At 51.4% G+C, this 13,417-nt stretch overlaps 1 protein-coding gene and 1 long non-coding RNA gene across 2 annotated transcripts in view; one reads left to right on the top strand and one right to left on the bottom strand.

The window, feature by feature from the left end:
- TPST1 (tyrosylprotein sulfotransferase 1) overlaps positions 1 to 11,417 on the bottom strand; it is a 44,919-nt gene extending 33,502 nt beyond the window's left edge. Inside the window, exon 1 of the mRNA XM_069791319.1 lies at positions 11,187 to 11,417. The gene's annotated coding sequence lies outside the window, so the exon portion shown is untranslated. The remainder of the gene's footprint in view (positions 1 to 11,186) is intronic.
- LOC138686762 (uncharacterized) lies at positions 25 to 2,148 on the top strand. The gene is made up of 2 exons (XR_011326078.1): positions 25 to 234; positions 909 to 2,148. It is a non-coding gene; the product is annotated as an uncharacterized lncRNA (long non-coding RNA).
- Positions 11,418 to 13,417: the final 2,000 nt, after the last annotated feature.

Here is a 13,417-nt window from a genome sequence, read left to right on the forward strand (position 1 = left end):
GGAGGGGGCGGGGCCGTTAACCCCTGCGGGCGCGGCGGGAAACAGCTGGAGGGCACAGCTGGAGCGGGCGGGGCGGGGCGCGCAGCTGGGCGGCGGCGCCACGTGAGCGCCTGGCGGAGCCCACGTGCACCAGCGCCTGCACAGCTGGGCCGGGCAGATGTTTATAGCTGGGAACAGCTGGGTTTTGTCACCGCTCGCCCCACGACAACGCGCCGCCGCTGCCAAAGAAGAAAGGTAAAGGCTGGAGCTGTAGGAGCGTTTTAACGAGAAAACGCTTTCCCGAATGCTGCCCGCTGGTTTGGGGTTTCAGAGGTCGGTCTTGCAGTCGAAACCATCCAAAAACGCGCCGTCCCGTTGTCCTGGGCAAACGGGTCTTAAGTGCAGCGCTGCCAATGTCCGATAAATTGAGAGACGCTAAACACTTTAATAGACACGAGGCAGGGAGTACCGCCTGGTTCAGAGCTCACGTGTCCTCTGGTGTCACACACCTGGTTTGCGGCAGTGGCGAAGCACAAGCCATATGCCCACCACGTGTGCTGCTGTGGAAACATCTGGAATAGCATCAGGCTGGAGCACAAGCTCGAGCCCAAACAGGCTGCTGGCACATCACACAACTCCTCTGACCCACAGCTGGTTGAAGCGGCCAGGCGAGGAGCGAGGATGATTTGCACCAGCACTTTGCCCCTGGAGGTGTAGCTATATGAGGAGACTCATCTATAGATTAACTCACCTCTAACAGAGACTGGCCTTAGGCCAGCCTAACCACTTCCTTCTCAGGGCTCTGTGCAGAAAGACAGCTTTTATCCCTAAAGAGTGGGAAAGCAGGTTGAATTTGACTTGTTAACGTTAACATAGTAATACAAAAAGGCTGAATCAAACTGAAAACATGTTTTTTTCTTTACATACAGGAGCTCTGGCCCAGCTGCCATCATCATATGCAGACAAACACCCTGTGGAAAAGTCAGTGCTGCTGCAGGGTCATATCAAAGGGAGCAATCCCATGGGACAGTCCCCAAACTTGTGTTGCTTGTCAAATGGGGAAGAAAACCCCAACCAAACAGCTAAAGGGATTTAACATGATGCCAGCCCAAAATTCAGTCCAGGAAAAGCCGCCTCTGCAATGAGCACTGGTAATCAACACTCGTCCCTGCTCATCCCTCTGCCCCCCAAACCCTTCTGCGGCTGCGGCATCCCCTCTGCCGTCATTGCAGCGGGGCAGCGCGACACGGTGGCTGTTAGCTAATGAGAGCCACCGCTGATTTGGTGCCACCGGACTCGGTGAGGGCTCAGCTGGCCAGGGACACCAGGGCTGGGAGACAGAACCAGCAGCGAGACCTTGGTATAAAAAGAATGGAAAACACTGTGTGAGAGAACATCCCCTTTTAATCCTGAAAGCCCTAAAATCAGGTCTGCCTCACTGTCCCATCTCCGGGAGAGATGGTACAAATCCTGCACGGCTGGGGAGATAACCAGCCGGGCTCTGCCGTCATCCCAGCCTCACGAGATGCAGAGTGACGGTGCCTGAGCTGAGCGATACTGTCAGGATGAAAGAATTAATCACAGCCCATTACTTCATGTCTCATAGCCCTTGCAAAGCGCTTATCATAAAACTTTTACGAGCCTGTCAGGACACGGTTTCCACCGATACCGATGAGCCAACGCTCGCTGCCGGCGCTGCCCGCGGAGCCGATACGGATGAGCGCTTGTTCTGCCTCCTGCTTCACCGAGGTGACGGAGAAGCATCGCTATCGAGAGGGGTGAACGCGGTACGGCTCATGCATGTTTTATTTGCTAAGAAAATTAAGCGAAGGCAGCCATGTGAGCAGATACCTATGTTCAGGACAGTGACAAGTATTTTCATGGTGGGAAAAGCTCTGCTCTGTAAGGACTGAGTTTCAAGAGTACTTGACGCCCGTAAGGCTTTCAGATGTGCTCAGGGAGCTGCTGGGGCATAGAGAAACTAGCATCTCCTTTCAGGTGGTAAAATTCCTCTCAATTTTCTTTTCTCTGACAGCTATTGATGAGGGATAAATGCCATTTGCTCCCAAATGCAGCTGGATTTGAACTAACGATTTAAAGATGAAACGGTCTGTATCCTGTTTCCAGTAAGTTTGCCTCAATCCATTAAACAGCACTTTTCAGATCGTTTTATTGGTTTATCTTTTATGGCTTTAACTGTGACTCACACAGATAGTCCCTTTTAAAGGCTTCCAATCTGTGGCAATCAAACAGTGCCTCCAGGGGGGAAAAATGCCGTTCTCTGAGGGAAAGGGGAAAAGCACAACACTGCTGTACAAAGCAGATGGAGCTACTGTACGTAGCGGGTGCCCCATGCTGGGCCCTTCTTTAATCAGCGCTCGTCCGGGAGCCACAGATCAAATAACCCATCAAATATTGCATCATGCAAAGTCTCGGTACAGATAGAGCTTAACTCGGCCGTGAAGTTGCTGTTTCCGATGAATAAACACTACGAGAAGCGATAGCACTTTAATTGCTCATCATTTGACAGTTGCATTGGCTCTTCCTTGTTGGCTTGTTCCTGGTTTCTTCCCTGAAGCTCGGATATAATTCCTCCTTGCCGGGGGCTCAGTCGCACACACGGGATGAAGGATGAGCCCAGGACCGAAGCTCCAACCCCGGGGCAGGGAAAGTGGGGCTGGTGCTGTGGGGCCACAGCTCAGGGTTTGCTGAGCTCCAAGAGAAACTGAAGCGGGTCCTGGTGGCTGTGCCTGCTTTGTGCCCGGTTTTCCCTCGGCAGTGGCACAGCTTACGGTTGTTCCCACGCTTTGAGTTCTAGCAGTGCCACACGGCGTGTCTGGGACCGCTGGCAGGAGGAGGGAAGAGCAGCCCTGAGTCCTGAAAGCTGGTGCTATTTAGGAACCTACATTTTTCCACTTTATCTCCAAATGTGAGCCACAACATAAACCAAATCACTGCTATGGCAGAGACCAGCTGGACGTCGTTGCCTGGAGGGACCGAGACCGGTGGCTGCATCCCTGTCCCCTCTACGGGTCCGGTCTGGGGCACATCAGGGCTCCAGGGAACACTGGAGGCGCCAGGAACCATCCTGCGCAGCCTCAGGCAATGCAAACTGATGGATTTTGCTGCCTTCTGCTCATACCAAGGCCTGCCCAGTGAGCGGCATCTTTCCTACCACATCACACCAGTTGCTGGGCCAGCGCGCAAGCGAGCGAAGTCCCCAGCAACGCTGCCCTGACCTCTGCTAGCTGGAGGTCTGGCACATTCAGAGACAAAATTGGGTCTTTTTTTTTGTTTTCCCTGGACTTCCAATTCAATGCTTTTGCTGATACCAACTCCACTCCAAAAGTATTCCTGAATTCAATTCCAGTGTGGTGTTTAAAAGCAAGAGAAAGCTTGCTAGTCCAGATAGCCTGGCCCTCATCCAGGAGTATTTTACCTTAATTCCACCTTCCCAATCCTAAAAATGCAAAGAATTTCCCTCCGGCTCTGCCCAGCTCATTCCCCTGGCCCAGAGCAAGGAGAGCTGCACTTGCCGGCTTAGGCATGTTCTTGCCAGAACTGTTAAATATTATTCTTTTTTCCTCGAATGCCTGAGCAGCAGTTGCACAACCCGGCTTTTCGCTGGCTGTCTCGCACGGGGAGGATCTCTCCTTTGCTGAGAGGAGGGTTGGTGCTTGTGGCTTTCATCCCCATGCTCACTAAAGGGGGTTTTGAAACCAGGGGGGTGAGAGGCTCAGCTTTCGCTTCTGCCTTGACAAATCTCCCTGTTACCTCCGTTATAGAAGGTTATATATAGATAGATCCATTACAGAAGGAGCTGAGGGAACAGAGGATTTTGGAGAAGGATACTGATATGATAAAGCACAAAGAAACTCAGATGGATTTCAGATTATCCTGCTCATCTGGGAAATTCATTTGGCCTTTAGGTAGCAGTAATTCAGAAATCCCAAGCCTCGCGTGTGCCCGTGCTGTCTCGCAGCCCAGAGCACGGCTGGGCATCCTTCCTCCCTCAAGCAACCCCACTTAAGTGCTCAGTTGGCTCTGTGTCAAAGATCTGCTTAAGTCAATCCTGTTATCTCTGCCTTTATGAGTACGAACAAACTGCCCTCTGACTACAGCAAAAACGATGGACTTAACACCTTACTGACAAAGTAAACTGCCAGCAGTTAAACCAGCACAGACTTCAAGCCCTCGGCGGGTGCCTTGGCCAGGGGAGGACCATGGGGCAGCATCCCTCTCCTCATCCCGGCCTCTGAGATGCCCTAAATTTATCTTGGGCTGAGGGTTATTCCAGACCCCAGAAACAGGAGCAAGGGACGGGAATTCCCCGCTCCTGGCTGCACATCACGGCGGGATGGGAAGCAACGGGGGCAGCTGGCACCCAGCACCGCAGATGGATCCCAGCGGTGTCTGTAAGTGCGGACTGAGCCAAAAAAACCCAGCCTGGACATTCAGGGAAGACTTACGATCCCCGGAGGAGGAGAACATCCAAAGATTGTGTTCATGAACCTCTGAGTTTAGGAAAAACAGGCCCCACAAGACATTAAGTCGATGACATTCCTCTGCATCCCCTCACAGCAGGAGAATAAGATGTTTGTGCTGAATAGATGTTTCTGCACCCAGAATCATGCCTTGCACTTAACACCGTCTGTCTTACGAGCAGAGCAAACCTGTCAGCTGCAAACCCAGCGAGGATGCTGTTTAACTTGGAAGGATGCTAATGTCTCTCTCTACATTTCCCAGAGGCATGCTCATTTTTATTGCTTTTCTCTGCTACCGATATTATTTTTCTGGCCTGGCTGCCTGGCGTATCGATCAAGTTGGCAGTGCAAATTTTGTCCTTGGAAGTGCAAAGTTTGCCCCAGGGGATGCCGGAGCAGAGGTGATGCATGCACCGCTGGGCTGGGGCGCCGCTGGGCATTTTTGATAGCTGTACAATTTGTGTTTCACAGCCAAAGCCAGCAAAACCAAGCCCTGGGAATCACTGAGGGACCAGAAAGGTGCCATTCTCCGTGTTTGCCTGCAAAAAGTCTCAGCTGCCAGCACAGGGATCCACTTAACCTGCCCGCACAGCATCATCCTTGTGCGTAACCTGAAAGCATCACTCCTCTACCTCCAGCTTTGCCCTAGGGTCACAGGCAGTGATCCCCTCAGGTCTCGCAGGGCATGGCCTCATCCTGCTCTTCAAAACCCCTCTCGCCCATCCCACATTGCAGCTGCATCTACCTGCCAGGAAAGGTATCATCAGCCTGAAAAAAAAGAAAAGCTCAGCTCGCTCCCCGCTGCCCGATGTCCCGCGGGAGGGCAAAGCGTGACACGTCGGAGCCGCTCACGCATCGCACTGGCTCAGACCGCTGCTGGAGGTCCAGACCGGGGGTCTGGGCACGGCTGCTGAGCCAGACCCTCCCGGCTCAAACCACCCGGGTGCTGCAGCCCCAAGAAACCCACGTCCCCGCCAGCTCCAGCCCCAGCTTTGACCCCCGATTTCCCCAATCCCAGCAGGGCCGCGCTCCATTGCCGAGCGGGGATGGCTTTTCTGCTGCAAGCACCGTTTCAGGAGGATTTAAACCGAGATTATTGAAGTCAGGAGAACACGGACTTTTCTTTAGGTAGGTGCAACCTGACCTTAACCCGCTTGCGGCTCAGAGAGGAACGAGGCGGTTTCTGCTCCAACCCCATAAAGCGGCTCTTTGTGATAAATAGCTCCATATTCCCCCATCTCTGATCTTGTGTCTGCTGCTTTATAAATGTGACAGCTGAGAACTGATCTTTCCACGTGCCTGGAGAAATAATTATGGGGCTAGGAATATCTCCGTGCAGTCCTCATCCCTGTTCTCGCAGGCAAGGCGTTTTAGGCATCAGATGTATTTATTTCCCAGGGAGATTTTTTCCCCAGCTGTAGGAGCCTCTGGAGGTGCAGAGTCCTTGGGTTTTTCCAGCCGGTAGGCAGTTCTAGCCATCCAATAAATACAGAAGTAGCTGTTTTTCCAGTCACAGTGCAGGAGTGAATACTCTCCTCTTTTACATTTATAGCCATCTTCCTGTGTTCTTGGCTTGCAGACAGCTGCCTATGTGGCACGACGGACGTGTGCAGGCGGAACGCTTGTCTCCAGCACGGGAACATCCGAGAACAAGCCATTGCCTAATTCCTTCCCCTTCTTTAAGTTTCCCTAAAAAAAAAAAAAAATTTAAAAAAATCCAATATCGTGGAGACTGGCTAAGCTGGGGCTCTTGTAAAATCTCCTATGACCACTACCACGCTGCTGAAGGTGTTTGCTTTGAGTGATGTGCGATGCACTCGGCTGCTTTGGCCGAGCTGCCCCACATGGCTGGTCACGGAGGCAGGGAGCAAAGCACCGGGCTTTCCTCCGTCAGCGAGGAGTGATGTTCCTCAGAGCTCCCTTGCACCCACACAGCCTGTCCTCAGCACGTTCGTTCATCACATCCGCGGGCGTCTGCCTGGGAAAGCGCCGGCGGCAGCACGCCAACCCTTAACAGAAGAGGGATAAGCTATTTCTTGTGGGACTTGTCCCGTGAAGTTTAAATGGCTGAAAATGCCCAGCGGTTTGCAGGATTAAGTCCTGAGTTTGTAAAGCAATAGCACGTGTGGTAGCCACTTAATGAGCTAAATATCCATTAGCTTATTTATAATGCCGGTGATACAAGAAATAATCTCATCTGTGTCTGGAAAACAGCGCAAGGAGGTGAAAGAGCAGCTCACGAACCCCAGCATCTAAAAAAAAAACCCACAAAAAAACCCGCTGCCAAAGACGCAGAGCTCTGCTTGCATCGGATCAAAGGCTTTCAAACCCTCTGTTTGCGATGGTGGCAGTGAGACATCACCGAAATCCTCTCGGCCGCACACACCGTGCCCGGGCAGTTGGCTACGGTCCGTGCGTTGAGTTTCTCCGGAGCAGGACGGCCAGTTTGGCTGGTCTTGCAGGACTTGGCTCTTGCAACCATAGCAGTTCTGAAAATAAAAATAGCCCGTTGTCTAAATACGTTGGCATCTCTATCACGTGCAAGGCGCGGGCGTTTTGAAAGCACTGACTGTACAATGAGTGCCCAGCGGGTCCGTCACTCGTCCCTTCGTTAGCTGGCCAGCTTGCAAGGAGCTATAGAAGTGTAAACAATTTTAAAATTACATAGAGCACTGAAGGAACACCGTTAATGCTGCTAATGAAATCATATGTGCTGCAGCCCTTTTCCCTGAGTTTCTTACAAGTGGTGTTAAAATTCACACTATTAAAGATGAGACAAGACAGAATTTAAATCCCATCCCCACCATGGTTTCTTGTTCCAGACTTGCAGTATTTTCATCATCCCCTGCCTCCTTTATGGTCGAGCTTGACTTGTCACCTAAAAGAAACTGAGTTAAACCCTAATTCTCCCTCCACGGGGGCTGCCATGCAGCCCCGCTGCTCTCAGGCTCATCACCAGCAAGCGTCGGTTCAGGGATTGGAGTTTGGCACCTTTCCTGGGGGGGAGAGGAGGAGGGTAATGCAATGCCCTAAAAAGAAAATAAAATCCCATTGTTTTGGGGGACAGGCTCATTTGCTGGATCCAGCACCCTACCCTGGCAGTGGTTTTCCCTGTTTGCAGTGGCTGAACGGTTCAGCCCAGGATGTTGCTTGAAAAACCCTGGTTTAGACCCATTTTTTATTCCCAAGGCCATATCATCAGGTTTTGAGCGAGGCACGTTGTGAAACAGGTGAAGCCTGAGCCCCGGGGCCAAAGTCTGGGAGAACAGTAAACAGGGGAGGGAGAAGCTGTATCTTCTGCAGAGCTCCCTCTTCTTGTTTGGTTTCCATCAATCATTTATTTTTACGGCGGCCTTTCGAAATGGGAACGCGGCATTTAATGCTTTCTCTGGGCTCGCTGAGAGGCTGCTGGGTTTGCTACAGGGAGGGAAACAGCCTAAATTGAAAATAGAGGAGGGACCTTTGTTAGAGAGGTGATGGGAGAGGTGAGACCCGGGCGGAGAGAACCTGAGGGTGTGAAGACGGCTGAAATCTGCACCCACCAAAAAATGACCTATATGAAACTATGAATTCACTGTAGACAAGCTACAAAATCCAGACCTCCTTTCTCCCTGACCCGGCTCTAACCACCGGATAATATCCCCCTCAACTATAAAACAGATGTTAAATTAAAAATGCAGTGCAGAGAAGAATAAAATGCACGAAAGACATCATCTACTGAAGCTCTGCCCCTTTATGCGAAAAACCTGAGGCACAAAAAGAAACCATCTCTTTTTTTTTTTCCTAAAACCAAAATTGCACCACCAGAGGCAAATAATGAACCCATCTTCCCGCAATAGTACTTTTGAATCAATAAAAGAGACGAGCCATCGATACATCAATTTTCCAGACTGCAATGGAGAGAGAGGGAACAGAAATGGCAAAATCAGAACTCGCTCAGCCCATCCTGCATCCAACACCCCCCCCACGGCTTCTCTGTGATTTCCAAATACACGCACATAAATAGAGGATTTACAGCGAATGCTAAATGCCGTTTGACATATTGCCACAGAAACCTGCTGAATTCTGTAGGTGCATTCCCCAATATTAGCTTCTGCGCAGTCTTTCGCATTCAATCCTACAGGAATATTCTATTTCTTTTTTTCCTAAAGAAAAACCGAGACTTTCTCTGCCAGAAACTCCCCAGCCAACATGCTGCTGACGCTTGTAAAACGAAATAAGAAACTTTCTTCACTCGTGTGGCCAGCAAGAAGCTTTTGCCCTTAGATCAGGGGTTTTGATTCCAAATACTTGGGGTTCCTTTGGGCAGAAATCCCTGCCTTGCTCTGCAGACAGCCTCTGACTAACCCGAGACGGATGGAAAGCAGTTGGTTTGGGGTGGATTGTTTGTTGTTTGGGGTTTTTTTTGTGGACACATCCACAGCTCATTGCACAGACTTGCTGAGAGCCAGCAAGGACGACAGTAGCAAACCATCAGGGACCCAGATCTGCATCGTGCCACCTCAAATCGGCTGTGCCTGTATGAACGTCGTCCCCATGCCAGCCTGGGGCGAAAGGCAGCTCTCTCCTCCCCGCCGCCCCCAGCAGCAGCAATACTCAATCCCATTTATCTGCACCGAGTCCCAATGGCATGCCCTGTGCAAGGACGTGAGAAACTCATCCTGCTTTGCCTAAAATGCATTTATATATGTATATAATGCATATACATATGTATATAATGCATATACGTACGCGGGAAGAGGCTCCGCAGGGAATCATAGAAACATAGAATCGTTTAGGTTGGAAAAGACTTTTAAGATCATCAAGTCCAACCGTCAACCCAACACCACCATGCCCATTAAACCATGTCCTGAAGTGCCACATCTACACATTTTTTGAACACCTCCAGGGATGGTGACTCCACCACTTCCCTGGGCAGCCTGTTCCAATGCCTGACAACCCTTTCAGTAAGGAAATTTTTCCTAACATCCAATCTAAACCTCCCCTGGCGCAACTGGAGGCCATTTCCTCTCATCCTGTCACTAGTTACTTGATAAAGATAGAAGTGGTGATGGCACCAAACCTGTCAGAGTTCAAGGAGCATCTCAACAATGCGCGTAGTCGTATGGTTTAGTTTTAGGTAGGCCTGCTAGGAGCAGGGAGTTGGACTCGATGATCCTTTTGGGTCCCTTCCAGCTTGAGGTATACTATGATTCTAGATACACATGCATATTTTTATATACACGAATTTCTGCCCCGGTCATTGGTTTTGGTGGCGTACCCTTGGCTGGCTGCCATGCGCCCACCCAGCTGCTCTCTCACTCCCCTCCTCAACAGGACTGGGAAGAATATAAGATGAAAAAAAAAAAGCTCATGGGTCAAGATAAAGACAGGAGATGCCCCACGGCCACCGAGCCACCGCTCCAGCGGCTGGAGGAGTGCCCAGCCATGGCACAGGGGGATGCAGCCGCTCCGCCACCTGCAATGCCCCACAATTTGAATTTCCAAAATTGTCTGGCAAGTGCCTTTTACCAGCACAGCATCGATGCAAACCGGCCAGGATGCAAGCAAGGCAGTGCTGCTATTTCTCCTCCAGTGACTAAGAAAATGTGACTATGTGATCAACCCTCATGAATGCATTTGGGGAAGCCTGCCAGTGTCTGCATTTGATTTCTTGCCTCAACTCCAGCCAGCTTAATGCAACATCAGCTTGGAAGCCATAAAACACGAGACAAACAATGTAAATCAATGCGACCAGCAAAATTTAACAGGAAACAGGCTGTGCTCTTTCTTTTCTGGGTCAGAGAGCAGCTGGCCGGTGCAGCGACAATTACCTCTGAAAGTCCTTGCACCCATTTGCTTATTTGCAAGCAGGGAAAAGGGAGCTGAAAGCTGATTTCGTGTCATGTGGGGTTTGGTATAAATCAACTCTATATGACTTAAAATTGGACAAAAGACAGAAAAGTCACAAAAAAGAGAGAGATGAAATACTATTAAACTAAAAGACTGGAGAAAAACAAGTAGCAGGATGAAACTGATATCTGGAGATGTTGGGATTTACTGCTTATCTAAGGACTGGCAGAAAGGGTAGCGGCGTGCATCAGCAGTAAATGTCTGTACGGTGGAGCTACAAATAACTGCACTTAACACCTCTTTGGGGTATTTTAAGGCAGACAACAAGGCTGGCAGAAAGCTCAGTGTCACTTCTCCCTCCAGCAGATACATTCTCACCCCAGCCATGGTCAGTGCTACGCTGGAGGGTCTCAGCCGTGCTCACCGATGGTGCCCAGTGCATCGCTCCCACGGGGCTGCAAATGATAGCAGAGATAAAGCCGAAACACGGCGGTGGGAAGGCTGGGAACCAAGCTCCGAGATTGCAGGACACGACTTAAGACAGCCATTGGGGTCAGCTCACAAATCGCCCGGCTGCTGTAATCCCTCTCATAGGCTAATCAAAGTCCACTAAAATCCATTTCCATTCATTTCCCCCCCACACACACTCTATTCCCCTTATAGAGCTGCTGCAAAACCCCGGCAGCAGCGCCCGCTCAGTGCTGCATGTGCCCGTAGGATAACTCCGTGATAACGCTGCTAACACCATCACATCTCCAAAACTGCAAACCCAAATGGGGTTTCACCAAAACCAGCCACTGCCCTGTGTCTGACCCACCTCACGGAAGAGCATCCCGCTCACCCCCGACCCGAGTGACGCAACCCCCAACTCACGGCGCTGCTGAATTTCACCTTTTTAGACTTAAATAGATGATTCTGGTCCCCATCAGCAGTGCTGAGTGGCAGCGAGTGCGAGCTCCGGGCAGACCCTGACCTTCCCACCACAGCCACTGTCTGCCGAAGGGATCACCAATATTTGAAGAAAGGCTCGGCCCAGAGCTGGAGCCTGATTTTAGGCAGATGGGGAGGATCTCTGCAAGTGGAGAGGCAGCTCAGGACACACATCGGGTCTTTGGTGATCTCTTCCCACCAGCTGCTATTTCTTCCCCACCCGCTTTTATAGGAGCCTGATAGCTCCCATTGGCTCGAGGCACGCTTATTTTAGTGACTACTATGACCCATTTAAATTGCGTTAAATAATTTCTCAGTTCATTGTCCTGCAGAGATTAGTTACGTATAAGCATATTTTAATGATTAACTATTGAGCTCTGCTGAGGCCCCGGCAAAAAAACGCAGAATCCCCAGCCTCCCTCCGTCTCTCCCTCCCCTCCCGCCAGCTCCCTGCTTTATCCCCACTCTCCCAATATTGATGGTTTTCCTCGGAGCCTCGGCTCCTGGCCTGATCCAACCAGCTCCGCTGGCACTGGAGGGAAGGCTCCAGCTCCCGGAGCTGCAGAACAGCTGGGAAAAAGGCTACAAAAAGCTCAAAACCCGGAGTCCAAAGAGGAAGAAGCAACATTTGGAGGTTTAAGCGTGAAGAAGCAGCGTTTGTAGAGTCAGTCGTAGGTTTTTGGGGTGAATTGCAGGCTATCTCGGTTTTTGGGCACTCGAGATGAGCTGGAGCCCGTGGTCAGACCTTGCTCTCCGTTGGATGGAACCCAGCGAGATGCTGCGGGTGGTGAAGTGACCTGGGACAGAAGGCAGGGTTAGTGCAAAACCTGCCCCGCACGGGGCTGATGCCAGCTGCGGTCCTTGCCCCGGGCATTTCTTCCCCAACACACGGCTGCGGGGCCGGGGCTCCAGCAGCATCCCATCTCATCCCACCAAACCTGGTGGTTTCCAAGCTGGGGCAGCAACGATCCCGCTGCGGGCACCTGGCACGGGTGGGACAACCCCAGCGCTGTGCAGGGATGAGTTACACATGGATGCCCGCCAGCTTTTTGGAGCACGAGGAGCATTTTAGGGCCAATTCCCAGAGCGACACCCGTGGCGTTCGAGACACCTTCTCCGGTTGCTTCAACTGCTGGGGTCTCACCCGAGGCGGTGACACACGGGCAGGGGGATCCCATCCCACTCGGAGCAGCCCCACAGGACTGGGAAAGAGGCAACTTCCCGCTGAACCCACGCCTGGGGGCAGGACGTCGCACAGGAAAAGGAAAAATGTTTAAATTGGCCTGAAGCAACCCATTTCCACCCCCAGCCCGCTCAGGGATGCTGCGGTGTGGGCAGCTGAGAGCAGCAGCGTTTGGGGGGTTTTATGGGTTTTGGTGGGTGATGCAGGAGCAAACCTGCTGGGAGGAAGCAGTTGGATCCTGTCAGGTTTTGAGTGGGTGTTTTTGGCACTTTCTTTTACTTCTCTCCTGGCCGCTGCACCCCGAGGAAGCCTTCGTGTTGCCTTGCCACAGTGTTTTCTTTGAAAATTGATGAACAACACAAAAGGGGGGGAAAAACCCCAAACCACCAAACCTTTGCAGATTAATTCGAAGAGTATAAAAAAAAAAAGCAATCGTGTCTTGAAATGCTATGCAGCAGATTGAAATTTCATGCTGCAGCCGGTGAGGCTGGGAAGGGGCTGGACTAGAGCCCGCCTGGGATGGGGGAACGGGGCTCAGCCAAGTGCGCAGGAAGGCAAGTCCCGTTGCGGTGGCACCAACCGCTTTCCCCATGGGACAAGGGACACCAGGTGCTCAATGCATCAGGATGAGGACTGGGATGCCACTTGCAGAGGCATCAAGGTGCTTGTCCTGCACGTTTCCCCCAAACCCCACCTGCTTTCTGCCCACCCGCAGCATTTCAGAGCTCACCACGTATCGCTGTGTATCACTGTCCTGTCCCGAGGCAGTCAGATAACTGAATGCATCTAGTTAACAAAAAAAAATAGCAATTTGACTCAGGCGACAAGCCCTTTCAGCCCAGTGCAAGAGCAGATGCTTGAACCACAGCTGCCGATAAAATACCCCGGGTTCATCCCGGCTGATACCCTCCCTCCTTGACAGGCAGCACGCGGAGCAAAAAACTTGAGGGTCCTTTTAGACCTGGCAAAAATATCTCTAGTCCAACAGAGCACATTTTTTAAAGCCTCT

Source organism: Haliaeetus albicilla, chromosome 9 (assembly GCF_947461875.1).
Source record: "Haliaeetus albicilla chromosome 9, bHalAlb1.1, whole genome shotgun sequence".
Classification (NCBI taxonomy): Eukaryota; Metazoa; Chordata; class Aves; order Accipitriformes; family Accipitridae; genus Haliaeetus; species Haliaeetus albicilla.